The sequence below is a fragment of the Staurois parvus genome, unplaced genomic scaffold (assembly GCF_062004578.1).
Source record: "Staurois parvus isolate SC_StPar_1 unplaced genomic scaffold, SC_StPar_1.0 ptg000317l, whole genome shotgun sequence".
Lineage (NCBI taxonomy): Eukaryota > Metazoa > Chordata > Amphibia > Anura > Ranidae > Staurois > Staurois parvus.
Window position 1 is genome coordinate 415,040 of NW_028318113.1, and position 17,589 is coordinate 432,628.

Consider the following 17,589-nt stretch of genomic DNA (forward strand, 5'->3'; position numbering starts at 1 on the left):
GCTAGAACATCAATTTGCCAGAAATATTTTTTTAAAGGATGCAGATACCCAGAGAAACACCAGAAGGATCTCCTGGAGGGGAGGAGGGGGCAGGGGAATTGGGGCATTGCACCCACTGTCTACAACCGTGTAGCGCAAAGTAGCTGCAAAAAGAAAAAAATCCCAGGAAGTCAGATATCAGAGAAGAAATGTAATCCACATGAGGTATAGAATCTGATTTCTCATTGGTGGTTTAAACCAGCTGGACAAAATCGCTTTACATTATAGTATTTATTAGGCTCACATTACTTTTAAAGGTTTTGTGACATATTGCATAAAATTAGTACTGTATGGTGCAAAAAATCTACGAGACAAATTACTGATCAATGAAAAAAATATAATCAAATGACTGTAAATCAATGCATGACTATTTAAAGGGTTAACAAGTTAAAAAGTACAGAACTGTGAGCAGGAAGACACTTTATTGTAGAAGAGACATGCTATGTCTCTTCTGCAATAAAACAAACTTACCTGCCTGTTTGCAATCTTGTTTAGAACGCACATTGATCTGTGCATAACTTGGTCTGGTGCACATGCACAGGAGTTACGTCACCTTTTGCCAGCCAATCAAGGCACTCGAAGACCCCACACACATAGCAAGCTGGAGAGAAGATGTTGGTGTCAGCAGGGGAGCACATGGATGACGCAACACTCGAGAGAAGGCAAGTATTTACGGGCTTTAGTTACAATATGAGAGAAATAAAATATTTCATCCAAATAACAAAATAAAGTTTCATTTCAAATATAAAAGTCATAACAATTTTTTGATAACATTAACAGCAAATTTATTTTACATTTTCATGTTTAGTTTGTAGGACTTGTTTGCATGTACAGAGTATTTGGGTTTATACACACGGGTGTATAAGCCCATATATCTGCGAAGAGGTCTTTGTTTATGTACTCGGAGTATGCAGCAGCAGCCCAGATGCCTGTTAAAAATCAATGAGCAGCTGACAGGCAAATGGGCTGTACAGATGTTTATGCACAGCCAAGCATGCACTTGCATACAGGGAAAGATATGTGTTCACAGAATACTCCCACGTGCATTCTTTGCACAACCCCTGGCACAAAGCCACGTATAGCCATGTAGTAGCTGCAGGTCTGGGGAAAATGGTTACACAGGCTCTGCATGCTGTATGGCACATTTACAGCTGTCTTCATGAGCCCAAAATTAAACCTTGCTGACAGAATATGTAGGCTGTCATTGCTGATAAACAACAAAAAATAAAAATTTCCAGCTCTAACTTGCCAGCCAGCCTGCAAACAAACCAAATTAACCTGTCTAACAGTATGCATTAAAAACAGGGGTTTAATTAGCACACATTTGCAAATACATGCATAAGCTAAAGAGCCTCGTCACGGCACCCCAGTATTCTGTAGTTTCTAACTCTACAATTTTAAGAGCTCATATAGTAGAGGCACATGTATTTAATGGATAGACTAAGGGCAGGTGAACCTGAGGGAGCCCACCCCTCCTTAAAGGTACAGGAGTACACTGGACACCCAGCATATAGCACAATGGTAGCTAGGGTGTCCAGTGCACCCCTTCAACCAACAATTCAACAGTACAAAAAATGGCCACTGCCCCAGTCTATAACTGACCTTCACAGCAAGGAACACATGGAAGGGTGACGCATGTCTAACAAAAAATTCCCAGCTCTAACTTGCCAACCAGCCTGCAAAGAGTAGAGCTAGGAACTACAGAATACTGGGGTGCCATGACGAGGCTCTGTAGCTTACGTATGTATTTGCAAATGTGTGCTAACTAACCCTCCATTTTTAACGCATGCAGGTTAATTTGGTTTGTTTGCAGGCTGGCTGGCAAGTCAGAGCTGGGAATTTTTCTTTTTTGTTGTTTGACATGCATCGCCCTTCCATGTGCTCCTTGCTGTGAAGGCCAGTTAAAGACTGGGGTATGGGTCATTTTTTGTACTGTCATTGCTGATAGACTGAAATATTAGTTCCTTTGCTGTCATGCGAATTCAGTGGCTCCAGTATTTTCAGACTGACGTTGTATGATTCAAAAAAGAGGTAGAGAAAGTTTATTAAAGAGGAGTTCAAGTGAAACTGAAAAAAAATAAAAGTCAGCAGCTACAAAAACTGTACCTGCTGACTTTTAAAAAAAACGGCCACTCACCTGTCCCTTGATCCTGCGGTGTCATCCCCGCTGCCCGTTTCAACGGCCATCCTGTGTTCCCAGCGCCGACATCTTCAGTGCCAGGTGACCACTGCACATGTAGTTCTGTGCTTTCTGAATGGTCCTGTAGTCTTCTGGGACCTGTCACGTATCCCAGAAGACTACAGGGAAGGAGGGGGGGAGGACAACTTCTGATTCCGATAGCCTGAGCGATGGCAGCAGAAGTGGGAGCGAGTGCCTGTGAATTTTGGGTACTAGCTCGCCCCCCACTCCCCAAAGGTGCCAATCCTTAATGGGGAGGGGAGAGCAGTAATTAAAGCAGAACTTTCCCTTTGGGTGCAGCTCTGCTTTAAGTATGATGTAGAAGTATTCACTTTGAATACCTGGTCAGTCGAATTTTGAAAAAAAATGGATTTTATGCTGCAGATGATTAGATGGCAGAAGTGAACACAACTTTGCTAAGAGAACATTCTCTATTATCTTAGTCATCAACCCCCTTGACTCCAAACAAGTATGCAGACAAAACTGTTCCACATGCTTGTGATGTCTCAGGAAGTGTGAAAGCCAGAGAAAGACAGCCAACTAGCACATATACAACATAGTCGGCGATGGTAGCCTCCAAGTTTTTGCACAGGTTCTTTTTAAGGTAATGCTACTGGTTTTCCATATTTAACTTCAGAGCTGATACAGCCATAGATTAAAGTGTTACTAAACCCAGGACCCTTTATTCACTATACTTGGCCTCCCACAGTACACACAACATGGAAGGGCAATTATTTTATTAAATATAAACTTATGGCTTCTATCAGTGTTCAGCCAAGCACTAGCTTAAGCTTGTAGGAGGAGTTTTCTTTCTGCTCTAGGAGGACCACTGACCTCTGTCTGGACAGTGCTGATTGGCCCTGTACTGTTCACATGCACTCTCCCAAGAAAAAAAAACTCTCTAGGAATACACACCAAACTGAACATGTGCATAACGCCTACGGTTTAGTTTGTCCTATCAGGTGATAGGAGGTGGTCGCTTAAACAAGGGGAGGAACAGAGCAATCAGGATCAAACAGCCTTTTTACACAGTGCAGAGGATTAACCCCTTCTACAGTGAGTAAAACAAGCATGCTTTACTGCATATACAGGCTGATTTTACTGTTTTGGGTTTAGTAACACTTTAATACTTTTCTTCAGTACCACTCCAGAGATCTTCTTACCCACTACTGCGCAGCTGGGCCCTGTGCCTACATGCCTACTCCTCATGCACATCACAGCCTCATCTTCCTACGGCTGATTCTTACTCCTATGGAAGGCTGGGACTGCCATGAGTACAGACCTGGCATAGGAATTAGCGAGAAATAGGAGCAAAGCTCAGCTATGACTGTTTACATGGAAAGGCTGGTCTGCTGGGCAGGTCCGTAAACCAAAGATCCCCAGGAAGAAGTCCAAAAGCAAGTACTATATTGATGGAGGAGGGATACGTTTTAAATGGTAAGGAAACATCCCCACAAAGTTTACTTACACCCACCTCCCTAAGTAGTTGTAGCACAACCTGTCCCCCAAATCGCTATTCTTACCTAGAGGTCCACGGCATTTTTACATCCCTCTGCCAACTTTTTGATCTGACATCCGTGCCTGTGCAATTCGGCCCCATGGGCTTTTACGGGGCTAGTGGACCAACAAGATTCTGATCTGTTTACCAGCCCTATAGAAATCTTTAACGGCCAAACTGCACAGGCGCAAGATCTAGGCAAGTATAATGATTTGGGGAGAGAGGGTAGACCTACATAGGGCAAAATCTTTGGGATACCTTGGGAGAACGTTTCCTTACCTCCTGAAGGACAACTTTATTTTCAAAGTGTAGCTATCCTTTAACAACTTATCCTAATGACTAACTGGAGTTGATTTACTAAAACTGGAGAGTGCAAAATTTGGTGCAGCTTAATTAAACTAGCTGTAGTTAGAAGCTGACTGGCTACCATGCACAGCTGCACCAGATTTTTTAGTGTCCAATTTTAGTAAATCAACCCTACTAAAATGTAAACTGGAATTTTGTTTAACTAATGAAAAAGCAAAAAGATGAGATATTCACACTAATTGATGTTACATAAAAACTTTTCTGTTATATAATAAAGACTGTTCTAAAAAAATAAAAATTATTAATTTTTATTTTTGTAATAAATTAACAAAAAAACCCCCATAATATTCATACCCTAATCTGGTTGCTTGTCAGAGACTAGTGATTACAGAAGTTCCTGTGTTATATTATCAAGGCAGCAAAGGACAACGTGAACAGAGTATAACAAATGGAAAATGATAAAGTACGTACCTTCACATGTTCAACTGTTCCCAAAGCATTCAACTCAGTGATGGAAAATGGTGAGCTTGGAGATTCTATAAATAAGTCCTTTTAATGGTGTCCTTTGCCTTCCTGATGATAAAATAGTCTAGATGGAATTATCAGCAGAGAAATCCAAAGGAACTGATAGAGGGAGTGGAAGGTCCACAGATGGGGGACTCCCAGCGCACCCAAACAATGAGAAGCTGAACTACACACTACGTAGAACAATACATAACGTGCTCTGTTACTATTTACGGAGTTCCAGGCGGAGAACAAATGTTTGTAGTGTTTTCCTGTTTGTAGCAGGGCTAAGCCTTTCATCTGTTTAGTAAGAAGTCGGATTAAAGCCTAATTAAGAGCCCATTTATTCTGAATCAGAAAGAGACATCCATGTACCTTCAGTCCCAGAAAGTGGAACAAAGACATTCGATACAAAATAAGCTGTATCCTAGTCTACACTTGCTAAGTTGAGTTTTGGAGAAAACAATCAGCAATACTGTACTGACAGCACACTGCGGAAGAATGAACTCGCTTTATGGCAGGTTCTTTTCTTTTTTTTTTTTTTTGCTTCAGGGGAGTTTACATGGAAAGCATCCAGCACAAAAGTAATTTACAAAATTACTTCACTCCAAAGCAAACTAACCTATTTAATGTTCTAAATCTCTACCAATCCAAACGCCATGTGGGCTGAACCTGAAGTGCCTCATGGTCACATGATTGTGTGTTCTAGCTGCGATCTAATTACCACATTCAGAAATAATACATTGATGTTAAATTTAGCATGGCATTTATGACAGCTAAAAGTCATCTATTAAAATGTTACTTATCACATATTTAAAGAACAGCACATGTGGTGCCTAGTTATAGGCTATCTGTAGAAAAGCTTGTTCAATTAAAGGATAAAGTCACCTTTTAGATAAAAATAATAAATTCACATTTTTTTGCAGGTAAAAAAATGTGAATTTATTATTTTTGTCTACAGGAGCCTGGAAAGCATTGCACCAGCGATCAGTAGATCTCCTGCAGACCTGTCAGAACATCTGCTTGCTGTACGGGATGTACGAGCAAGCAGATATTCTGACAGGAAGGCTCAATAAACTACCACAGTGTTCCACAGCACCGTGGTAGTTCATTGAAAACTACAAGCCGACAGCCGGTACGGCTAGCTGGATTTGCAGTTCATTCATTCACAGAAGTCCGTGAATGAATGATGCGGCCATGTGGGCAGAGCCCTGCATGGCCGCTTTGTTTATAAATTTGACAGATAGTACGGAGAGACTTCTCCCCGTACTATATGTCGGGGGGGGGGGGGGGGGCGGCGGCGGTGGCAGCTGCGGGAACAGGTTACATGTTCCAGCATAAAAACGGGTGGAAAATGTAACATGTTCTCAAAGGTGAACTTATCCTTTAAGCTTTCACAATAAGACCCCTTTCACACAAATGTTCAGATCGGGTCTGCCTGTTCATTTTTCAGGCAGACCCAATCGGAAACCTCTTCTGTATGGATTGGAGGATGTAAACGGACATGTGGCCATTTACACCAGCCTACATCCAATCCGACCGCTAAAACAGGCTGATGGGGATCCATTCTTCTTCAGTCCAGTGGATCAGATGGCAGTCGGGTGTAAACAGACAGGCGGTCCATTAACATGCGACCATCCATAGAGGAGAGCGGCTGTGTCCGTGTCTGCTCTGCATAAGCGGAACAGACATGGACTTTTCATCCGCCTGCTCAGCAGGAATCAGCAGACAGAACCCCTGCCGAGAAAATGGATCACAGGCAGATTGTGCCTCGTGTGGAAGGGGCCTTAAACCTAGAAACCGATTGGTTACTATGGACAGAAGCATCAGTTTTAGTAAATCCCCCCTAAATTTTGTTTGGTGCTCAGTAACAACAATAAATTTATTTCAGTGCTCAGCGACAACACTAAATTTGCTTTGGTGCTCAGTGACAACACTAAATTTGCTTTGGTGCTCAGTGACAACACTAAATTTGCTTTGGTGCTCAGTGACAACACTAAATTTGCTTTGTTGCTCAGCGACAACACTAAATTTGCTTTGGTGCTCAGTGACAACACTATATTTGCATTAGTGCATAGTGACAACAGTACATTTACTTTGGTTGGCATTCATTTCATATTTAAAATTTTGGCATAAAAATTTGCAAAAAAACCCCTCTTCCCTGTTTTTTATATGTCCTTGTAAAGTTTTGTTTCCCAGACCATGTTCCAAGGATGCTGACCAACTTCATACATCTTACAATCATACACTTAGTCTGGTCTTATCTTATCGGTATACATGTATTTGCCCCATCTAAGGACTCTCCACAGAACCCTCCATTGCTATTCTAGGTTGGACTGGAAGCAGAGGGGGGCCCCCCATGCTGATATAGAAAGCAGAGGGTCCTTCTATGCCAAGACTCAAAACACAGGCCTTTCCCTCCCGGTGCTCACCTCTATTCAGGCTCCACAGCCAATAGCAGCCCAGGGATTCCAGCACTGCCACATCCTTGTCAGTCAACAGCCAGTTTTTGCTCTACTAACTCAGCTACCAGCTTATTCCTTTTGACATCACCAGGCAGCGTTAATATCCCACCCAAAGCCTGCATTTGTCATACGTTTTGTCCAGTTCCCCTTTCACACAAGGCAGCTGGCAGTAACTAATATAGAGGCAGCCAAATACTGCCTATGTCTATCAGTGGCCCTGCATTGACTGGACATACATCTGCTGGAATTGTGGCAAATAGTGGAATCCCTGAGTACTTCTTGCTAAACTCTAGGGCTCCATAGAACTCCGGATGAGAAACCCTGTTCTAGCAGTATTGCAATACAGGTGTACCTCCGTTTACGAATGCATCAGTTAACGTAATTTTCGGTTTACAAATGAAAATCCATTGAAAATAATGCCTCGGTTTACAAATTTTTTCGCAATACAAAGCAAGTTTCCCCAGGATGCATTGCACCTGGGAGGTTTATAGCGCTGGCCCTGTACCCTTAAAGTGCACTTTACAAAGAGTTTTGAACAGATAATGCCAATACCTCCACTGGCTTCCAATTGCCCAGCGGATAAAATTCAAAACACTAACACTGACGTATAAAGCCGTTCATAACACTGCCCCTAACTACATCACCAACCTTGTCGCTAAATACCACCCAAACCGTACTCTCCGCTTCTCGCAAGACCTCCTACTCTCTAGCTCCCTTGTCTCCTCCTCCCATGCTCGTCTCCAGGATTTGTCACGGGCTTCATCCATCCTCTGGAACTCCCTACCCCAAGCTATCATGCTATCACCTACTCTGCTCACTTTTAGGCGCACTCTGAAAACTCATCTCTTCAGGGAAGCCTACCCGACCACAGCTAACTACTGGAATCCCCTACTCCCCCAACCACTCCATCCCCCACAGCTAATTACCTCTTGTACCACTATCCCCTCCCTCCTAGATTGCAAGCTCCAAGGAGCAGGGCCCTCTAATCCCTCTTGTTTTGGACTGTATTGTTACTGTACTGTCTCCCTCCATAATGTAAAGAGCTGAGCAAACTCGGCGCTATATAAGTCCTGTATAATAATAATAATAATAATAATAATAATAATACGCAGCAAGTTTCCCCAGAATGAATTGCACCTGGGAGGTTTATAGCGCCAGCCCCGTGCATGTTGGAATCTGTGGGTAGCATGTGGCGTCGAGTGTGGAGGTGTTGGAGCGGTTTTTGCATCAAGTTTTGGAGCCATTCTGGAAACTTATAATCATGTCCCTGTACAGTATTTATGCCTTTAAAGTGCACTTTATAAAGAGTTTTAAACAAATAAAATACTTTTTTTTAACTTTTTTCTGACCTCCGGAACGGATTAACTGGTTTTCAATGCATTCCTATGGGATACCCCATTTCGGTTTACGAATTGTTCACAATACAAAACGTTCCGGAGAATGCATTAAATTCATAAACCGAGGTACGCCTGTATATTGACCAGTGGTTAGTAGTAACCAGCTGAATGTTAATATGCCGGATTTGCGATTAGGAAACAAAGAGGTGGCTCTTTCCTAAACAGTTATCAACCTTACAATTTATTTTCTATCACCACTAAAAATAAAACAATCTCATATAAACTAATGTGCACAATGTCACAAGATTGTAAGCTGGATAAAGTCCAGTTTTTTTAAATAAAATGTTTTGTGAAAAAAGTAATCTTAGCAAAGGGTTTTTGCTTTGGTCAATATAGACTGTGTACCTACAGGCTCCTGTAATGGACATCCAGCCCTGTACCCAATGTAATACAAGCATCTAGAAATATGCATTATTTTTCTATTATATTTTTTTTATGTAGTGGAAGATAAATATGTTTGTGATTCCTGTATCTACATTCATTCAGCGGAAGTACATTGTGAGTGTCTATGCCAGCTGTGACTCTCATACAGCAGTGCTGATGCTGACCAATCAGAATTGGACAGCTGGACCAGCTGCATGGGTATTGACAGCTCAGCATCACCAGAGGGAATTAACAATTACAGCAGGGACTAGAGGGAGGTGGAGAGGTGTATGGTGTTGGTTCACCTTTTCTTTTTTTCTGAAAAAAAAAAGTGAACGAGTAGCTTCCTGTCCTACGCTGTGTGTTTATGTTGATGCGCACAGCGTAGCACATTTGATTCTAGGTTGGTTTGGGAGTGTGCATGCAAAAGGTAGCTCCATAGGTCCCTGCAAGGGAAAGTAGCCACCTCGAAATGGAAAAAACAGTGCTGGCACTGAAGGGACCAGCTGAAAATTTTATTGATCAAGGAACAGTACACATCTTCACCTTAGCAGATGAAATTGCTAAAAAATAAAGACTTTATTACCAATGTAAAGTTTCTTGCACAGCCATTCAGCAGCTTCTAAAACCATTCTGTCAACTCCACTGACAAGGAAAGCCCCAGCATGTCCTGTTAGCACTGGAGCTGGCTGCTTACCCATATGGAAGAAAATATATTTGAAATATATTTAAAAAATATTCTATATATATTGACATATATTTGAAATGCTAAAATTTTGCCCATATTCAATATATTTAAAAAAAAATATTTACAAAATATTAAAAAATATATATATATATATATATATTTATTTTTTATTTATTTATTTTTTTAATATTTTTTAAATATTTTTTTAAATATATTCCTCAGATTTTTAACATATAAAAAAGTATTTTTAACATATATTTTGACATATATTTGTAAATGCATTCCAAAAATGTAGATTTGTATTTTTACAGACATACAGTATATTTGAAATGTATTTTTAAAAATATTCTTCATATATTTTGTAATAACAACGCATTTCAACATACAATATATAATATATTTTGAAATATATTGAATATGGCCAAAATTGTAGCATTTCAAATGATTGTCAATATATTTGGGAAGAATATTTTTAAAATATATTTCAAATATATTTTTCTTCCATGTGGGAACTTACAACTAATGGGCTATCACTACAATGTGCTAACTCACTAGCCAATAGGAAGCTCTGCCTGGCAGAAGGGCCCAGGATTCCATCATGACAGGAGGGAATGGCAGGCTGCTGCAGGGGTTTTATTTGCTTTAAAGAGTCTCTTTAAGCATAGTACAGCTGTTTATATGACCAGATTCCCATTTATTTACACCATAATAAAAAGGACCACACTGACTATATTGTTCTATTACGGTTACCCTTACTTATTTGAGATATTTATGAAGAAATGTGATTACAGTATACACTGCTACATGGTTTTCATTAAAATGAGATCAAAACGCTTAGAGAAATGACACTGAACAATGACGGTCCTGTTAACTGTATTTTTAGTAAATATAACACTAACAGTTTAAGTATCAGTTTGTTATGAAATATGAATTTGATTGCTTAGCCGGCCCTAAAACTTATTTCATTTCTTAAGTTTTTCAGCTCATAGATCATTCAACCTAAAGTTCACTGTGACAGTTCAGCAATCTGGAAAAATAAGGCAAGGTGATTGTTTGGTAGACAAGGTCCTTACAGACATGTAGCAAAAAGAGTAGTAGTTGTCTGAAGCAAACTACCAAAGTAGGTAATAAACACCCAGTCTTCAGTGAATACCACTGAAATATAGTAATGTTGCAATCAGGATTGCTTTTCTTTCATTGTTTTTAATGTGTATTCAGTGATGGTATGTATCACTATCCATAGATATTATTCTTTTTCCCTATACGGGATTAATACAAATATGTGATTTTACATATGAGCTACATTGCTTGGGTGTTTATTACCTACATTGGTATTTCACTTTAGGCAACTACTACTCTTTTTGCTATGTATTTTTTGGTTTACGCCCACACCATTAAAAGGTGCGTTCTTTGAGCTCACTATTAGGTTACCCCGCCTTTGTATTTTGTGGTACATTTATATTTTTGAATACCTTACAGACATGTAGTCTTCCCTCAGTCTCCCTTTGTATAGACAGAAAATGTTTTGTGCAGCCAGTAGATATTCATATATACTGGAAGCAGAGTCTGAATCTAGAGTAAAAATGTGCCTGCCACCATATATAGTACATATACAAATCTAAATCTGAACTCCAGATATGGACTTTATTGTACAATTACATGGACCCAGTATATGCCATACCTTTGGGACTGCTATGGAAGCAGAGAATCATTCTAGTAGTCAGCGCTGCTGCAGTGATCAACCCTCTCTTCCAGGTCCCATGCTGGGCAGGCTGCCTTACAACGTAGTCAACACAGGAGGTCACTTGCTTGGCATCAGCACAATTCACAGAGCACCTTGCTTTTTGCTCCATTAATTCAAGCTGTTGTTTGATTGGAGAGACAGTGATTGGTGACATCATGATCTCCACGTCATCCAATCAAAGCATGCTTTGAATTAATTGAGAAAAATGCAAAACATTATATGAATGGTGCCCATGCTGAGCATATGATCTCACATGGTCACTATGCAGCAGGGCAGCTGCTCAGCACAGAACCCAGAAGACCATGGCGATCACTGTACTAACGCCAACTACTACAGTAATTCTCTGTTTCCACAGTAGTTCTACAGGTATGGCATATGCATACTTGGTCCAAACTGGACCAAAGTAACTATGCAATAAAATCTAAACTTTAAGGAGCCTTTCAGATGTGGCAGACTCTATCCACTCACAGATTCCATGCTGATTGGAGCAGAGCGGACTGCTCAGTTTCTGTAGAGTGGACATGGACAGAGCCCGCTCTGCTCTATAGGCAGCCAGGAGTAAACAGATTCTGCTGTCCATTTACACCTGTCTACCCTCTGATCTGATCCACCAAAATGAAAGAGGACGAATCTCTTGAGTTTTTTTTAGCATAACTGATTGGAACCAATGGTAGGAGGGTTTAAATGGACTTGTGTTCATAGGGATGAACCTTCTAATCAGGTTTGCCTGAAAAATTGACAGGTGGATCTGATCGGACCCGCCAAAGGAAAGCGGCCTAACTGCAAAACTATGTATGTTGAAACAAAGTTTATAAAGCTTGAACACATATTCGCAACATTATTTAAAGTAGAACTTTAAAACTTTATTTTGGATAGAGCAAGGGAGGGTTATAACCGCTGCAGATTTTTTTTCCATTTGTGTCCCGTTGCAGAGATTTCCCTTCATTTTCTGTCTAACAGCCACACAGGATGAGAGAGGGAATCCCTGAAAATTAAAGGAATTTCTTGGGGATCACCAGAATCAGTGTCCCCATTGGAAGATTTCCCTTTATTACTGTTCTGGGGACAACCCAACATTTGTGATTTTCTTTCACTTTCAATTTCAATGATAAGCAAGAAAAACAGAGAGGGTGAATCTCCTTAGCAAGGGCAGAGAGAGCAATAAAAACCTGACAGGGGTTCTAATTCATCTCCTCTCTATCCCAAACAAAAAAAAGTTTTGTCTTTAGTTAAACTTTAAATTCTGATGATTATATATGTGGAATAAAATCTTAAAAATTCCTTTATCATTTCAAATCACATGAGGGGTTCATTAGACAAACAAATAAAGGTAGATGTGCTACTTTGATTCACTTGCTGTTTGGAAAGCTAACAATATGTTGACTGATAAGGAGAAAGTCAAGCGTGGTTGGACCAACCAGTATTTGCCATATTGTGCAGGTATACGCAGCATAACTGCACATTATGACACACTTATCTATGAATATGCTCTCATTTAACATTAGAGCTTTCTGCTTTTACGTCGTCCCCACCAGTGCCTTATTATCTTCCTCTTCTTTGGGGTTTGCCATCTTCTTGTTGCGCACACTGGCCTGGAACTGATGATGCAACGCCTGTGTACATGTGCTGGAGTTATACTATCTTGCCACCTGACTCCATTTCCGGCATCTGTAAGATGTCAGGGCTGTACATTGTACTATATATGTGTCACAGTCAGCGTACAGATTTATAAAAATGCCAGCAAGTGAGTGCTGAAGCTGACTGTAGCCGTAATGGATGCTAGTGCAAAAAAAAAAAATATTAATATAATATATATATATATATATATATATATATAAATCAATCAATCACAGGACAGTACTCAGTCACTTTTCTAGCAGGTGAGTGAAAGAGGTTTTCTTTTTTAAGAGACTTATAAAGCCTACTATACCTAGAGACCCTAACTGCTGCTAAATGTTTGTTTTTAAGATTTACTTCCACTTTAAAATTAACAGTCATTTATAACTACCAAGGGCATGCTTATATTTTGTTCTTATTGGTATAGGTCAGTGATGGCAAACCCGTGGCACGCGTGCCACAGCCGGCACGCCGAGCCTTATCTGTGGGCACGCCAGGAGAATCCAGCGGCGCGCTGTCTTCCCGGCTGTAGTGTGCGTGACAGCCGGGTCCCAAGTGCGCATGCACAAGAAGCAGTGCTCTTTGTGAATGGTAAGGCGGTACCTGGGACACATGACAGATCCCAGAAGCCGCCGGACCAATCACAAAGCGCAGCGCTTCTCGCACATGCGCACTGGGCATCCGGCTGTCTGACGAGCGCCCACACTACAGAAGCCGGGAAGACAGCGCGCGGCTGGATAAAGGAACAGGTAAGATAAAAAAAAAACTCTGCGGAAGTAAGAGCGGGTACCTGTCAAATTCAGGTACCCGCTCCCCCTCCCTCCCCAAAAATCAGCAGTCATCTCTGTACTGTCCGCAGTCTCTGGTCATCCCTGTGCTGTCCGCAGTCTCTGGTCATCCCTGTGCTGTCCGCAGTCTCTGGTCATCCCTGTGCTGTCCGCAGTCTCTGGTCATCCCCTGTACTGTCCGCAGTCTCTGGTCATCTCCTGTACTGTCCGCAGTCTCTGGTCATCCCTGTGCTGTCCGCAGTCTCTGGTCATCTCCTGTACTGTGTCCGCAGTCTCTGGTCATCCCTGTACTGTGTCCGCAGTCTCTGGTCATCTCCTGTACTGTGTCCGCAGTCTCTGGTCATCCCTGTACTGTGTTCGCAGTCTCTGGTCATCCCTGTACTGTGTCCGCAGTCTCTGGTCATCCCTGTACTGTCCGCAGTCTCTGGTCATCCCTGTACTGTGTCCGCAGTCTCTGGTCATCCCTGTACTGTGTCCGCAGTCTCTGGTCATCCCTGTACTGTCCGCAGTCTCTGGTCATCCCTGTACTATGTCCGCAGTCTCTGGCCATCCCTGTACTGTCCGCAGTCTCTGGTCATCTCCTGTACTTTCCGCAGTCTCTGGTCATCCCTGTACTGTCCGCAGTCACTGGTCATCCCTGTACTGTGTCCGCAGTCTCTGGTCATCCCTGTACTGTGTCCGCAGTCTCTGGTCATCCCTGTACTGTCCGCAGTCTCTGGTCATCTCCTGTACTGTCCGCAGTCTCTGGTCATCTCCTGTACTGTCCGCAGTCTCTGGTCATCTCCTGTACTGTTCGCAGTCTCTGGTCATCTCCTGTACTGTGTCCGCAGTCTCTGGTCATCTCCTGTACTGTGTCCGCAGTCTCTGGTCATCTCCTGTACTGTCCGCAGTCTCTGGTCATCTCCTGTACTGTCCGCAGTCTCTGGTCATCTCCTGTACTGTGTCCGCAGTCTCTGGTCATCCCTGTACTGTGTCCGCAGTCTCTGGTCATCCCTGTACTGTCCGCAGTCTCTGGTCATCCCTGTACTGTGTCTGCAGTCTCTGGTCATCCCTGTACTGTGTCTGCAGTCTCTGGTCATCCCTGTACTGTGTCTGCAGTCTCTGGTCATCCCTGTACTGTGTCTGCAGTCTCTGGTCATCCCTGTACTGTGTCCGCAGTCTCTGGTCATCCCTGTACTGTCTGCAGTCTCTGGTCATCCCTGTACTGTCCGCAGTCTCTGGTCATCTCCTGTACTGTTCGCAGTCTCTGGTCATCTCCTGTACTGTGTCCGCAGTCTCTGGTCATCTCCTGTACTGTGTCCGCAGTCTCTGGTCATCTCCTGTACTGTGTCCGCAGTCTCTGGTCATCTCCTGTACTGTGTCCGCAGTCTCTGGTCATCTCCTGTACTGTCCGCAGTCTCTGGTCATCCCTGTACTGTCCGCAGTCTCTGGTCATCCCTGTACTGTGTCCGCAGTCTCTGGTCATCTCTGTACTGTGTCCGCAGTCTCTGGTCATCTCCTGTACTGTGTCCGCAGTCTCTGGTCATCCCTGTACTGTCCGCAGTCTCTGGTCATCTCCTGTACTGTGTCCGCAGTCTCTGGTCATCCCTGTACTGTGTCCGCAGTCTCTGGTCATCCCTGTACTGTCCGCAGTCTCTGGTCATCCCTGTACTGTGTCTGCAGTCTCTGGTCATCCCTGTACTGTGTCCGCAGTCTCTGGTCATCCCTGTACTGTCCGCAGTCTCTGGTCATCCCTGTACTGTCCGCAGTCTCTGGTCATCTCCTGTACTGTGTCCGCAGTCTCTGGTCATCCCTGTACTGTGTCCGCAGTCTCTGGTCATCCCTGTACTGTGTCCGCAGTCTCTGGTCATCCCTGTACTGTCCGCAGTCTCTGGTCATCCCTGTACTGTTAATTAGTTTGCACTACTGTACGAGTTGTTTTTTCTAAACCAAAAGCTCGATATTCAGGTTTCATTGCAGTGTTGGCACTTTGAAAGAAATAAGTTGGTTTTGGGTTGCAGTTTGGGCACTCGGGCTCAAAAAGGTTCGCCATCACTGGTATAGGTTAACTGCTGAATAATTCAGTTCATAAACAACTGCTACAAATTCAGAAGGGACTTTCAGCAAACCTTCCACTACATTGACACATCACCGGAGAGGTGCAGGCATGAGCAGTTACAGAAAGTCAGGAAGCAGGAGGGATAATTGCAGCTGGTAAGCCAAACCTGCCAGGCCAGATTTGTGAAAAGGCCAGAGGGTGCAAAGGAGCACCATATACTGTATGTGTACATTTGTGATCGATATAAGTACAAGCAATTGCAAGCAAGTGATTCATCATTGATTAAAATATTGAACGAAGCAACACATGGTATGGACTAAAAAAACAATCTTCCACAAATGATCTATTGAAAATGATCACCTTATAGATTTGAATAATTGTCAGACAAACATGCAGATATTTGTTCAAATGACAAAAATAATCAATAAAGCTTCTGCAATGGCTGATCGATTTGCCACTGTTGAAAATTGGTCAAAAGGTCTGTGATTTACAATTCTTACTTAATTAGATCACTTTAGTTGCATTGATGTTAATATATTTGTAGCACAGCCAGGCAATCTGCATTCTCCACAAAAGCTTCCATTCGAAGTCAGAAATCAGTCCTTGAGCTTTTGTTTTGTTGTTTATTGAAGGGATTTAGAATTGGGGTAGGGTAAGGGGGGTATAGGATGCCCAAGGGAACCAATAACTGAGGACAAGCTTTCTGGAACTATTCACAAAGCTTCTCTTCTCCAACACAGTCTCTGTTGACATACCATCCCAAACCCTAGATCAAATGCTCCTCTTCACCCAGCAATCTGGAGATTTTTCCTGAGCAGGGGATCTGGTTCCTGTCCCTTTAAATGGGTGAACAGTCACTAGTTGCATGTTAATCTGGTTTCCCACCAGAGTGTTCCTTCCTCTATCCATCCATGGGGTGCAGGTGTACTCAATCATATACTCTCCTGTACCGTTTGCGGGTTGGTTGCTGCTACCATGCCTATCAGCTGGGCTGCTACTTCCCTGCCATACAGGTGGTCCTCGCTCAGGGTCTCAGAGCAGGGGAAATTTCCAGAGGCGCTGGCATGCAGGCCAGGTGCTGACCACAATTTGACCCTTCTGGCTATGGCATCTGAGCTACTACTCAGCTCCTGACTAACCATTGGTATCTAGCTCCCCCTAGCTAAACTATTTTGAATATTGAATGATTATATTGATACATACACTGTATTGCCAAAAAGTATTGGGACACCCCTCCAAATCATTGGATTGAGGTGTTCCAATCACCTCCATGGCTACAGGTGTATAAAATCAAGCATGCAGACTGCTTCTGCAAACATTTGTGAAAGAATGGGTTGCTCTCAGGAGCTCAGTGAATTCATGTGTGGTACTGTGATAGGTTGCCACCTGTGCAATAAGTCCATCCATGAAATTTCCTTGCTACTAAATATTCCACGGTCAACTGTTAGTGGTATTATAACAAAGTGGAACTAACTGGGAGCAACAGAAACTCATCCACGAAGTAGTAGGCCATGTAAAATGATAGAGTGGGGTCAGCGCATGAAGCGCACAGTGCACAGAAGTCGCCAACTGTCTGTAGAGTCAATAGCTAAGGACCTCCAAACTTCATATGGCCATTAGATTAGTACAACAACAGTGCATAGAGAGCTTCATGGAATGGGTTTCCATAGCCGATGAGCTGCATTCAAGCCTTACATCACCAAGTGCAATGCAAAGCGTCGGATGCATTGGTGTAAAGCACGCCATTACTGGACTCTAGAGCAGTGGAGATGTGTTCTCTGGAGTGATGAATCATGCTTTTCTGTCTTGCAATCCTATGGATGTGTCTGGGTTTGGCGGTTACCAGGAAAACAGTATTTGCCTGACTGCATTGTGCCAAGTGTAAAGTTTAGTGGAGGGGGGATTATGGTGTGGGGTTGTTTTTCAGGGGTTGGGCTTGGCCCCTTAGTTCCAGTGAAGGGAA

At 42.6% G+C, this 17,589-nt stretch overlaps 1 protein-coding gene across 3 annotated transcripts in view; it reads right to left on the reverse strand.

The window, feature by feature from the left end:
- The window catches only part of ARHGAP28 (Rho GTPase activating protein 28), a 181,583-nt gene that overhangs the window by 107,644 nt on the left and 56,350 nt on the right, over nucleotides 1-17,589 (reverse strand). The window contains exon 1 of one of the 3 annotated variants that reach the window (XM_089683633.1): nucleotides 4,494-5,022. The exons of the other annotated variants lie outside the window; for them this stretch is intronic. The gene's annotated coding sequence lies outside the window, so the exon portion shown is untranslated. Of the gene's footprint in view, nucleotides 1-4,493; nucleotides 5,023-17,589 lie in introns of those variants that run through there. 3 annotated transcript variants of the gene reach the window in all.